Below are 12,140 nucleotides of genomic sequence, written 5' to 3' on the forward strand. Positions count from 1 at the left end.
CTGACCTTATCACAACGGTGAAGACAGCAAACAACTCCCTTACGAATTCTGGACAATATGCCATGCCTGAATCCAATCCTTTCCTGCCTATTTGCCACGTTCCCTTTGCCACATCTCCAAGGGGAGGGGGAAGCCTGAAGAGTATTCCCTAATGGATGCTTCCAAGCCTCTTCTCTGCTCTGGAACCAACCGTGGAAAGAGCCACGGGACTAACTGGCACGACGGCTGCTTCCAACTTCCAGATTAGGGAAAGCTGCCAGGGGCCCAGGCTAAAGTAAATCGAAGGAGAAAGACAAGAGTGCAAACAAAAGTCCCGATTCGCGCTCCCCCCCCTCCCGTTCTCCTCACTTCACAGCATTTAAACCGAAGCCAGCTCGCTTTACTTTCCCCTCCGCGTCTCCTCGCAGAACCGGGCAGCAAAGTTAGCGCAAAAGTTTCGCGGCTGAGTCGGGAGGAGGAGGAGGAGGAGGGGGGGGGGGGAAGAAGATCCGGCTCGTGCGCGCCTATGACACGTAGTCCGATCCGTTTCCCCGCCCCCCCCCCTCCCTCCCCGTTTCTCCTCTTCCAAGAGAGCGGCCAGACGCGAAGCGTGCGCCCGGCTCGGGATTAGTTTCTGACTACTAAGGAAATAAGAACGAGAGGGAGCAGCTGTACTAGGACGCAGAAGGTGCCAGGACCTCCTCTCTCTAACCTCCACGTCGGCAATCCCGCCCGACCCCTTTCCCTCTTTCTACGGCAGCGTTTCCCAACCTTTAGGAACTTGAAGATGCGTGGACTTCAACTCCCAGAATTCCCCAGCCAGCTATGCTGGCTGGGGAATTCTGGGAGTTGAAGTCCACGCATCTTCAAGTTCCTAAAGGTTGGGAAACGCTGTTCTACGGCACCCAGCAGGCTCTGCCTTTTTTTCCCCCAGCCGAAGCCCCCGACCCCCGGTTGCCTCCCCTTCCCCGCCCCCCTCAGCGATCTGGCCCCCTTGTCTTCGGCCCAGCCGATCGCCCCCCCTACGTGGCACTCACTCCGGCCCGTGCCTGCTAAGCTCGCTCTGCTTGAGAAGCCCCGAAGCGCTCCCGGGAAAGCGGCGAGGCACCTTCTCGTCTGCTATATGAGACCGAAATTGCCAATCCCGAGCTCACACGTCAGAAAAAGCCGAGCCCCTTCCCTTTCCTTTCCTGGGAAGGCCCGGCCCAGCGGAGAGCGACCGCAAAGCTTCGGTGAGGGTGGGAAGCGATGCCTCGGAACGCTACGCCGCTATCCGACCCTGTCCGCTAGGCTGCTTTCCCCAGCTGCCCCGAAGAGCACGAGTGGCAATGACACGGAAGCAAGCAGATCGCTCCAAGTTGTAATATGCGGAGGACGCCAACCATCTTTAGTAGGGGTCTTCAAACTTGGCCCTTTTATGACTTGTGGACTTCAACTCCCAGAATTCCTCAGCCAGCTATGCTGGCTGAGGAATTCTGGGAGTTGAAGTCCACAAGTCATAAAAGGGCCAAGTTTGAAGACCCCTGATTTTAGGAAGAACCCGCTTTTGATAACAGATTACTCGATTTAGTATGTTTACATCGGAAGTAAACCGTAGAAACGGGTTACCCGAGATTCGCAAGACCGACTTATTGGCAAACGCGAAGAATCGAACCTGCGACCTTTACTTTTAAAGTCAACTGGCTGGGTTCGCATGTCCTCGGTTAACCAGATGACAATTTAGCGAATTAATTTGTCCGGGTTCACAGAATGCATTGTACCACAAATTAGCCCGTTACGTTTTAGCTTAATGTATCGTGTAAAGAGATTAGGGAATAGTTCCATAGGACTTGGGAGATAATTTCAGGTAAATATTCTTGGAGGATATGTGGGTTCATTACTGGCCCCTTGGAAATAACTTGTCAACACATTTAACCACTGTGTGTGAAACATCTGAGGCTGTTTCGTAGGTAGTTTGTAAGCAAAGGTAGAGAAAATTAAAAGTAGCAGCGGTGGGGATAAATGGCACAGCTGTAAGCCGCATTGCTGGAATAACGGAGTAGATTTTAAGCACATTCTAATTTTTAAGTACATTTTTTCTTTTGTTGGCAACTAATGGCATTACAGTATTATTTATTCAATTTACCAGGCCTTCTAATAAATACTCAAAGATTGTAAAAAAATAATAAATCCATCCCCCTACAAAACAATAGTCAAGCACAATAATAATGGCATGTTGCAGGGAATACAGTTCAATCAGCAATCATTTAAAAATGATCTTCAACATGGCACTGTTCAAATCTGCTGGCTACAGCTCAATAAGATTCCAGAGGGAACTGCTTTTGACAACCACATTCTATAAACTGAAGATTTTCATACTTCTGTAGTTCACAGCTTGAAAGGTTGGCAAGATTCACTTCACACAACTGCCTTCATTCTGGTTTTAATAACCAAAATGCTAAGAATCATATCAGCATCTTCAGTTCTCTGCACTATACAATCATTCTTGAACCCATTTTTGAATGTTTGCTGGTACTCATCTAAATCTTCATTAATAGTTTATATGCCCCACTAAATCATGATATGGTTTATTTATGGCTAGCTTATGATTTATGTAACCATATTCTTGTCATTTATAAACTATGGATTAGTATATTATCTAAATCGGGTATTGTAGTTTAATGACATGTTAAGCAAACTATGGCTTAATATTTGTGAATCCTGACAGGCTGCATCTGGACTGCTTAAAGTTTCATAATCTAAGATGCCACCAAGAATATAATAAAATGTTATTTCCTAACTTCCTATCGTGTATTCACTAGGTACAAGCATTTTGGTTCGTATTATATCAGAATCTCTAATCCCAAACAGAGTATAAAAATGAAATTTGTGGGGGGGTTTTGTGCCCCAAGTCAGTGTGCGTTATATAGGCTGAAAGAAAAACTAAAAGAAGCAGGCCTGGACCTAAACATGTTCTCCGTTACGTAAAACATGAATTCTGGGGCAAGTATCAAAATGAGACTACTGTAATTCCTTGCAAACATTTACAATAAACGTGTAAAATATTCTACAAGGAAAATCATACAATTCATTACCCTATATTGTTTAAACATTAGCAAGTTATAGATCAAATCCATCTGTAATGGATAAATACATCAGATGAAATGCTTCTCTGCTTGTATGAAAGACACTTCTGAAATGTAAGCAAACCTTTTATATTCAAAGTAAATGACTAAAGAGGACGTGTGAAACTGAATAGGCCACGAACTTCATGCCTAAATACTTATAGTTTCTATTCCTAAAATAAAAATATCCGCCTGCATGAATAAAACTTATTCAGTAAAAATCACTTTTCACTGGAAAGTCATTACTTCTACTTTCTCTATATACATCATTAGATATAACTGGTAGGATAAAACGGAATATGCATAGGAGAGGCAAGAAGTTTCTCCATGCTTTCTCTCCTGTATAGGAGATAAAACCAGATGAAATAGTCATGTTCAAAAGAGGAATGAATGGTAACACTTTCTGGCACTGGATGTTTGCGCTGAACAGATCTATCAAGGCATTCCAAAGCCATTAAATTGTAAATCAAACCTATTCCAAGGTGCATATAAAGTAAAAGTAAAATTTCCAAATAAGAGAATTTAGGATTTGTTTTAGTCATGAGAATAAACATGTTCATGTTCAAATGATTCCTTTTTACTTAGTAAGCTGTTATATAAATGGATATTTGTACTTGCAGCTTTATTTTTTCCTTTCCCAGGATGAGCGATCTTTAATAATAACTATTATTCTCTATTTCATCCAAATCAGAAAAATACAATTAATCAACACAGGTCAGCAATATCAGTTCTGCTAATTTAATGGATCCAGTTTTTAATTAATTTTGTTGCTTTAATAAAAGGTTACATTTTATAATATACAAGGAAATCAAATAATTCAATGTTAAAAATTCATAATACTTTTTATAAAAACAAAAAAAAAACAAAAATAGGTTGGTAAATATATTGGAATCTATGTGGCTTTAAGAGTCACCAATGACTTGATAGCACATACTGTAATCAAAACTTATTACAAACAAAACAACCCCAAGAACTTTGACCCTATAGTTCAAAGTCTTCTTCTTACCTGCTTCTCAGAAAAAAGGCTAATTCATGTATTGATAGACAACATATCTACAATTCATTGGAACAGATCAGGTATAAGTTTCTCCTTCCAGACTGGTATAATTTTTGTTAACTAGCTCCCATGCTGGATACTTTGATATATTATAGACACTAAAAATATATAACAGGTAAAGCATATACTGTAACACATTATGATTGTCCAAAGTCATATTAACAATCCTGTTGATGTCAACCCAAATATATATAATAAGACAAGAACCAACCATATGAGTTAATGTTCCAATTACGGGAAAGCAGTCCATGTTTGTTAACTCTGCACTTTTTCAGATAAAGGATGTAAAGGAGTAATGATTGCAGCAGTTTCAGTGTGATTTTGTTCTAAAATATAAAACACACTTTCCCTCTTTGTGAAAAGCTATGTTTAATAGATATTTCTTATTATTGCCTATGAGACCACAATATATAAAATAATTCAAAATAGAACAATATCAGTGAACTAATAATATAGATAATCCTTAACTTACAAATTTTCATTTAGTGACTGTTTGAAGTTACAACAGCACTGGAAAAAATGACTTAATGTTTTTCACACTTACAACCACTGCAGCATCTCCATAGTCACGTGATAAAAATTTAGATGCTTGGCAACTGGTTTATATTTATGACAGTTCAGTGTCCTGGGGTCATGTGATCATCTTTTACTACCTTATGACAAGCAAAGTCAATGGAGAAGCCAGATTCTTTTACCAACGTAACAACTGCAGTGATTCGCTTAACAATGGTGGCAAAAAAGTTGTAAAATGAGAGAAAACTCACCTAACAACTGTCTTGCTTAGCAACATGAATTTTGGGCTAAATTGTGGTTGTAAGGACTACCTGTACTAGTATGAGAGCAGACACAATATATGATGTCATAATCCAAAGGCTCAATAGAAGATTGAATGCTTTAACCAATTTTTGAAAAATAAAGAGAAAAGAAATTAACATGGCCCCGGGGCCCAGGTCTTCCATAAGGCAACTCTGTTTTCTTTCTCAGATAGCACTTTGGAAAGTTTAAATGTAATTCTATTAGAAGGCTTGAATGGATGGACAGGAAATAAGAAAGTATTTTAAAAATTACTGGCTCAGTAAGAGGCCCAAGGACGAATTAAGACTTTCTGGTCAGCATCTGTTTAAAAATGGTCTGATTTGAATGTGTGGATTAAACATGTCTATTCCCGTGCATAGCAAAAAATGAATCTGAAAGCAGGACTCATTATTTATGATGAAAAATTGAGAGAATTAATAAAGATATTTGAGTAACCACAGATTCTGAATGTGGTTCACAGTATTATTTAGTATTATCAAGAATGAATCTTGACAAAAAATGGATATAGAAGAAATGTAAAAATAATTAATAGAATGAGTAAAGGAAGCACAAAGATAAGTTTGGTAAGAAAGAATATTAAAATAAGCATTAATCACCCACATAATATATGGAAAATGGATGAAAGGAACAGTAATATGAAAGTTGCTTGGAACAGAACAAAGATATTACAAAGTGTCACAAAATTATACCAAGTTATACCAATAATGAAAAAGAAATGTCAAGGAATTATGAAGTAAATAAATTAGAAAATAATTACCGAAAAAAGTGCAATATGGCTTTGTATCTTGCACAAGGCGTGCAAGACAGAACTTTTGTTTTTCACCAAGTAATTCAGAAAAGTATGAATGTGGGAAAGAACGTTTCACATTGTTAACTTTAGACATGTATGATAAAGTGAATAGGCTTGAACTAGGAAATGTTTCATGTGACATGGAGCAGAATATTGGTTGTTGAATGTGATTAAGGGCAATACTGTATATAATAGAAAAGCATGTAACTAGTGGAGTGTATAAGGAATTATTTCTTTTTGAACTGGAATGTATGATGGCCCTTTGACTGTTTAACAGATTATGAATAAATGTAAATGGAATTTTTATGGTGAAGTTAGAGGTGCATCAGTTAGGGACATTGCATGCAAATGACATCAAGCTGTTGGATGAGAATCTGAATGCTGCAATCAGGAGTATATATCTGAAAACAAGAGAAAGTATAGAGAAAGTGAACAGGTTCAAATGATATAATAAGTAGCAAAAAATAGAGAAAACACCATTTACCTTAACAAAATGTTTATTGAAAGTGGGGGAGGGGTTATGTAGACAAATTTTAAGTAATGCAATTGCTGGCAGACAACAAGTTATATTTTTATATCCCTATGAAATGCTATTGATTAAATAAAAAGAATTAAGCACAGTTAAAAAGCAACTGAGATTCCTTTGACAGTCATGATATTGGCATGGCTCCACTTTTTCTTTCTTTTTAATAATAAAAATAGAGGGTGATACCTGAATATTGAATGGACAGAAAAATAAATAACTAGAACAAAAAAGTGGTTTTATAATTCAGGGACAATGATCACAAAACAAATGCAGAGTGAATGGGCAAAGAAAGAAGACAACGTTGGGATTAAAAATCCTCAAAAAAAAAGTATTTTAAAAACCAAAATTTAATTGATCTGATTACATGCCATCAAGTTGCTACCTATTAGCAACCATATAATTTAGAATTCAGGGGTGTCAAACTGCCGGCCCGCGGGCCAGACGCATCACGAGGAAATTGCGCCCACCCCATTGTGGGCAATGGGGAAAAAGTTCCAATACGTTGCGCAACATTACATGACGTCGCAAGTTTGACATGTCTGATTTAGATATTCTCCATGATGATCTGTCTTCAGCTCTTCCAATAATGTAGTCATCTCTACTTAACTGAGTCTATCCACCTTGCTGCTGGTTGTCGTCTTCTCTTTCCTTCCATCTTTCTGTCTTAGAGCCTTATCCAGAGAGCTAGGCCTTCACATAATGTGTCCAAAGGAGAATAATATGTCTAAGTGACCTACATTCAGAGGTATATTTTTCTTGAGTTAGAGCTCCCTATTTGATCATGTACTGTTTGGACTGTGGTTTCCTGACCTGTGCATAGATTTTGTACCAGGACAATCAGGATGCTCTGGAATTCCCATTTTCCTAAGCACATTTTGAACACCCTTTTCTAATAAATGAAGTACGCATTGACTTCTTTTTATTGTTTGCTTACCTCAATCATTTAGCAAGCATCACCAATAATATGTCATGTTCCCTGGCCTTTTCTGAATCCAGTTTGAATATCCAGCTTTTTGCTTTGTATGAAGAGCTCTAATCTGCATTGGATAACTCTATGCATAATTGTGCTAGCATGTCAAATTAAGAATGCTGTATAGTATAAGTCTGCATGCTTTGTCATTTTTTAAATTTTTTTTGATACTGATGTTTCTACTAACCTCTCCCAATCTGTCGTTTTCCAGATTTGCTGGCATACTTTGGTTAGAACCTTTACAGGTTCTTCTTCCATTGCATTTTCTTTACATATTTGACAATTCCTGTAGCCTTCTGATTTTGAAATAACCAGACTGCAAATCTAACTTCACTTTTAGAATTACAGTTTCTTGTATACATGTCTTAATATTGACTTTTCTACTATACAGAATTTCAGTATACTTTCATCTGTGATCTTTGAATCAATTATCTGTCCATTGGCAACCTTTACCACAGCAATTGAAAGTTGGAATCGTCTTCTGAATATTAAGATCTCATTTGGCTACTTCTATCCTTAAATATGTTGTTGTAATATTCCTTCTTGTTTTTTAAGTTTACTGATAGTTTCTGTTCTAAGATCTTTGGTATTCTTGGCTTTGGTTTCTCTTCTCTTCTTGACAGTTTCTGCCATTTGTTCCATATTCATTTTTTTTCTTAGCCATGTCTGCTGTTATAACTGAGCTTTAAGTAATTCTCCTTGTTATTTTAGTTTCCTATGTCATATAGTCTTAACTACATTTTTCTCCTCAATATTTCTAACATTGCTATTCCAGTTTCCACCCACAAGTGGCACATCTTCTTTGCTTGAACTTGAGGATAAAGCTAACCAACTTTATCAACATTGTTCCTTGTTTTTTTCTTGTTTGTGTGCTAAATGATAAACATTATAATCTTCTGACCAAAAGCATCCATTGCAGCCCATTTCAATTCACTGATGCTGGAGTGAAAGATGAAATTACTTTCACTGTGTTGATCATTCTCATATTCAGCTTCATACATTCCACATTCCCAATTATGCTTTTGCAGCTTTGAATTTTCTTTTCTTTATTATTTTATTATATTTATATACCGCCCTTTCCCGAAGGACTCAGGGCGGTTTACAGGGTGGTTAAAACAAAAAATACAAAAGTTAAAAACAGATTAAAAAAAATTATATCCGTCCCTGAACAAATAAAACCCCAGTTAAAATTAAAATTAAAATTCTCAGCCTGGGCCAGAGAGCTCGAAGAGCCAGGTCTTCAGGTCCCGGCGGAACGAACGGAGGTCGGGGGCGGTCGTAAGCTCCACTGGCAGCTGGTTCCAAAGGGCAGGCGCACCCACTGAGAAGGCCCTATCCCTGGGTGTTGTCCGCCGGCAGTCTCTTACCGGCGGTACCCTGAGAAGACCCTCCCTGTGGGAGCGCACTGGATGAAGGGAGCTTGATGCCGGCAGCAGGTGTTCCCTCAGATAACCCGGACCCAAGCCATTTAGGGCTTTATAGGTCATCACCAGCACCTTGAATCTCACCCGGAGGGCAACCGGGAGCCAATGCAGCTCGCGGAGTAAAGGTGTTACATGGGAGTATCGGGAAACCCCCATCACAACTCGCGCGGCCGCATTCTGCACCAGCTGAAGCCTCCAAGTGGTCCTCAAGGGCAGCCCCATGTAGAGAGCGTTGCAGTAGTCTAAACGGGAGGTCACGAGCGCATGAGTGACTGTGCGTAGGGCATCTCGGTCCAGATAGGGTTGCAACTGGCGCACCAGGCGAACCTGGGCAAAAGCCCCCCTGGTCACGGCTCCTATATGGTCTTCAAAATTGAGTCGTGAATCCAGGAGGACGCCAAAGTTGCGAGCCCTATCAACGGGGGGGTAACACCTCACCCCCCATCGTTAGAGGTGGAATAGTCTGGTTAGCCCGAGATGCCGATATGCACAGCCACTCAGTCTTGGCAAGATTGAGACGAAGCCTGTTTCTCCCCATCCAGACCTGGACCGCCTCCAGGCAACGGGACATCACGGCGAGGGCATCGCTGGGTTGGTTTGGGGTGGAAAGAAAAAGTTGGGTATCATCAGCGTACTGATGATACCCCACCCCAAAACCACGAATGATCTCACCCAGCGGCTTCATATAGATGTTGAACAGGAGGGGCGAGAGAACCGACCCCTGAGGAACTCCACAAACGAGAGGCCTCGGGGCGGATCTCTGCCCTCCCGTCAACACCGACTGCGAACGGCCGAGGAGATAGGAGGAGAACCACAGTAAAACGGTGCCTCCCACTCCCAACCCCCTGAGATGCCGCAGTAGGATACCATAGTCGATGGTATCAAAAGCCGCTGAGAGACATCTCTGGAAGCTTTATGAAACTCTGTATCATAATTACCACTGGTATATTAAAAGCTCCTTAGTTCATCCTACTAGCATATTCAATGCCATCAGATCTGAGGGGCCCATCATCCAGTTCTACATTGTCAATCATTTTATATTGCGTATCCATGTTTGTGTGTCTGTGTGTATAACGTCTAGAAGAGGTTTACCAGTGATTTCTCCTATGCAACATGAAATGATGCCTTTGCCAATATCACTAGAGTGATTATCCACCTCCAGCATTTTCCTGCATCACTCCTGCCCAATATAGAAGCTTGCTTGCTTTAGCTGGACAGCTGGGATTACCTTCATTACCTTGGGTGACCCTGCTGGCAGTATGAACTCTTAACATACACTCCCAGCTTGCTTCACATCTTCTCAAGATCAGTCACTGCCACAATAAGACAGCAAAGAAGGACTATAGCCTTCTCAAAAAAAATTTACTACTATCCCAAGGTCTGTTCAATATAATTGTTTTTAGTGTAAATGGTTTAGAATTTTTTTGTGTCTTCAAGTCAGTGTTGGCTCCTGGTAATTGCTTGGACAAGTACCTGCAAGGTTGTTTTTTTCAAGAAGTGGCTTGCCATTGCCTCCTTCCTAGACTGAGAATGACTGAAAGGTCACCCATGTGGCTTTGGCCTAAGGCAGGATCAGAACTTAACAGCTCAAATCACCATATTAAACTGGATCATATGGTTTGGAATTAGGAAATTCCAAATAATTGCTTCATATGTGAAACTGGCTGCTTGGGCCATTTTTGGGCCATTGATTTGTGCTTAGATTGTAAGCCGCCCTGAGTCTTCGGAGAAGGGCGGGATATAAATGGGATTAAAATAAAAAAATAAAAATAAAATTTTTAGAAGCTGGCTCTAGTTTAAGCTTGAAACCTTGTCAAAATAGTAAAAACAGCTAATTTTGAATAGAAAACAACTGTTTCAAATGTGAAACTGTGATTAAAATATTTTCTCATTAGTATTACTTATTACTTTTAATAATTTGCATATCTAAGTTGCTGGTTATCTACGTATATAGCCCTACATACAGCCAAGTTATCTGAGAAAGTTGTTTCTCATCCACCCCGTAAGATCTGACAGAATGGAGCTTTACATTCTATCTACTAAGAAATGCCATCTGATGGAACATAGGAAGTGTACTTTCTCTGTCATGGTATCTCCTCAAGATTCAAACTGCACCAACTCCATAAGCTTTTAAACAATCGTGGAAAATCTGTTTGCTTTCCCCAAGATTGGGGTGTGCTTATCTGGCATTCAATGTCTGTTTTGGTAAGGAAATGTCTGTTCTCCCCATTTAACTTTTTTGAATCAGTGCACCATCCTGCATTGGGTGGCCTTATAAATCTATATTATAAATAACATGTATTGTTTTGAACTGTAATCCTGAGTTTACAACCATTCAGTGACCAAGTTACAATGGCACTGAAAAAGTGGCTTATAACCAGTCCTCACACTTACAGCATACACAGCATCTCCACAGTAACATGATGAAAATTTTAACACTTGGCAACTGGTACATACCAGTATTTAGGATGGTTGCAGCATCCTGGGGTCATATGAGCCCATTTGCAACCTACCCAGCTGTTTCCAACAAGTAAAGACAATGAGGGAAAACAGATTCAGTTAATGGCACAATTCACTTAAGGATTAAGAGATTTGCTTAATAACTGGTGCAAAAAAAGGATGTAAAATTGGATATGACTCACTTAACTGTCTTTCTTAGCAACGGACATTCTGGTCCAATTGTGATAAGTTGAGGACTGCTTGTACTGAATATTCAATAAATATAGCAATAAATGTACAACATATATCAGGAAGCAATAATTGGCTCATGCTAGTGGGAGCGCTAGAACACTAAAATTTGTCATTAATTTCAACAGTACAATATTAACATCTTTTAATACCACAGATGTACGTATATTTTGAAATCAGTACAAACAAGTGCTAATTTCTCTGCTTTAAAAGTGTCCGACGATAGATCAGTTAAAGAAAAATCATGTATCCATACCAGCCGGCCAATTAGTTATTTTCAAAACCGGTATTTTGTTAGGTGATATGCTGCAGTGAAAAAAGCTAAAGTGCAGCCTTCTTTTATGTCGACTGTAAAGATATCCAGGCGTTTCTTCCTTTGCCTCTGAGCATATGTAAGAAAGTTACAAGGACGATTTGCTTCTATACGGCTGCTAAAGGCAAGGCCAAAATTCTTCGTCAAGTTCACACTTTTTGGTGAATTACATTGAAAGGCAAAATTGGTACGATTCGTATTTTTCAAGAAATGCCTCTAATAATACATTTGCCTAAACCAGGGGTAGGCAAACCTCGGCTCTTTTATGACTCATGGACTTCAACTCCCAGCATTCCTGAGCCAGCTATGCTGGCTCAGGAATGCTGGGAGTTGAAGTCCATGAGTCATAAAAGAGCCGAGGTTGCCTACCCCTGGCCTAAACCTTTCTAGTGTGCAGAATGAGAATACCGCGAGACGTATCACGTGTCCCTCAGAAACCAATTGAAATGAAAGACACCATAGACTTACAATTG

At 39.8% G+C, this 12,140-nt stretch overlaps 1 protein-coding gene across 2 annotated transcripts in view; it reads right to left on the reverse strand.

The window, feature by feature from the left end:
- Positions 1–12,140, reverse strand: part of HDLBP (high density lipoprotein binding protein) — a 62,377-nt gene that overhangs the window by 49,963 nt on the left and 274 nt on the right. Inside the window, exon 1 of one of the 2 annotated variants that reach the window (XM_081329527.1) lies at positions 1,017–1,098. The exons of the other annotated variant lie outside the window; for it this stretch is intronic. The gene's annotated coding sequence lies outside the window, so the exon portion shown is untranslated. Of the gene's footprint in view, positions 1–1,016; positions 1,099–12,140 lie in introns of those variants that run through there. 2 annotated transcript variants of the gene reach the window in all.

The sequence above is a fragment of the Vipera berus genome, assembly GCF_964194415.1.
Source record: "Vipera berus genome assembly, chromosome: 5".
Taxonomy (NCBI): Eukaryota; Metazoa; Chordata; class Lepidosauria; order Squamata; family Viperidae; genus Vipera; species Vipera berus.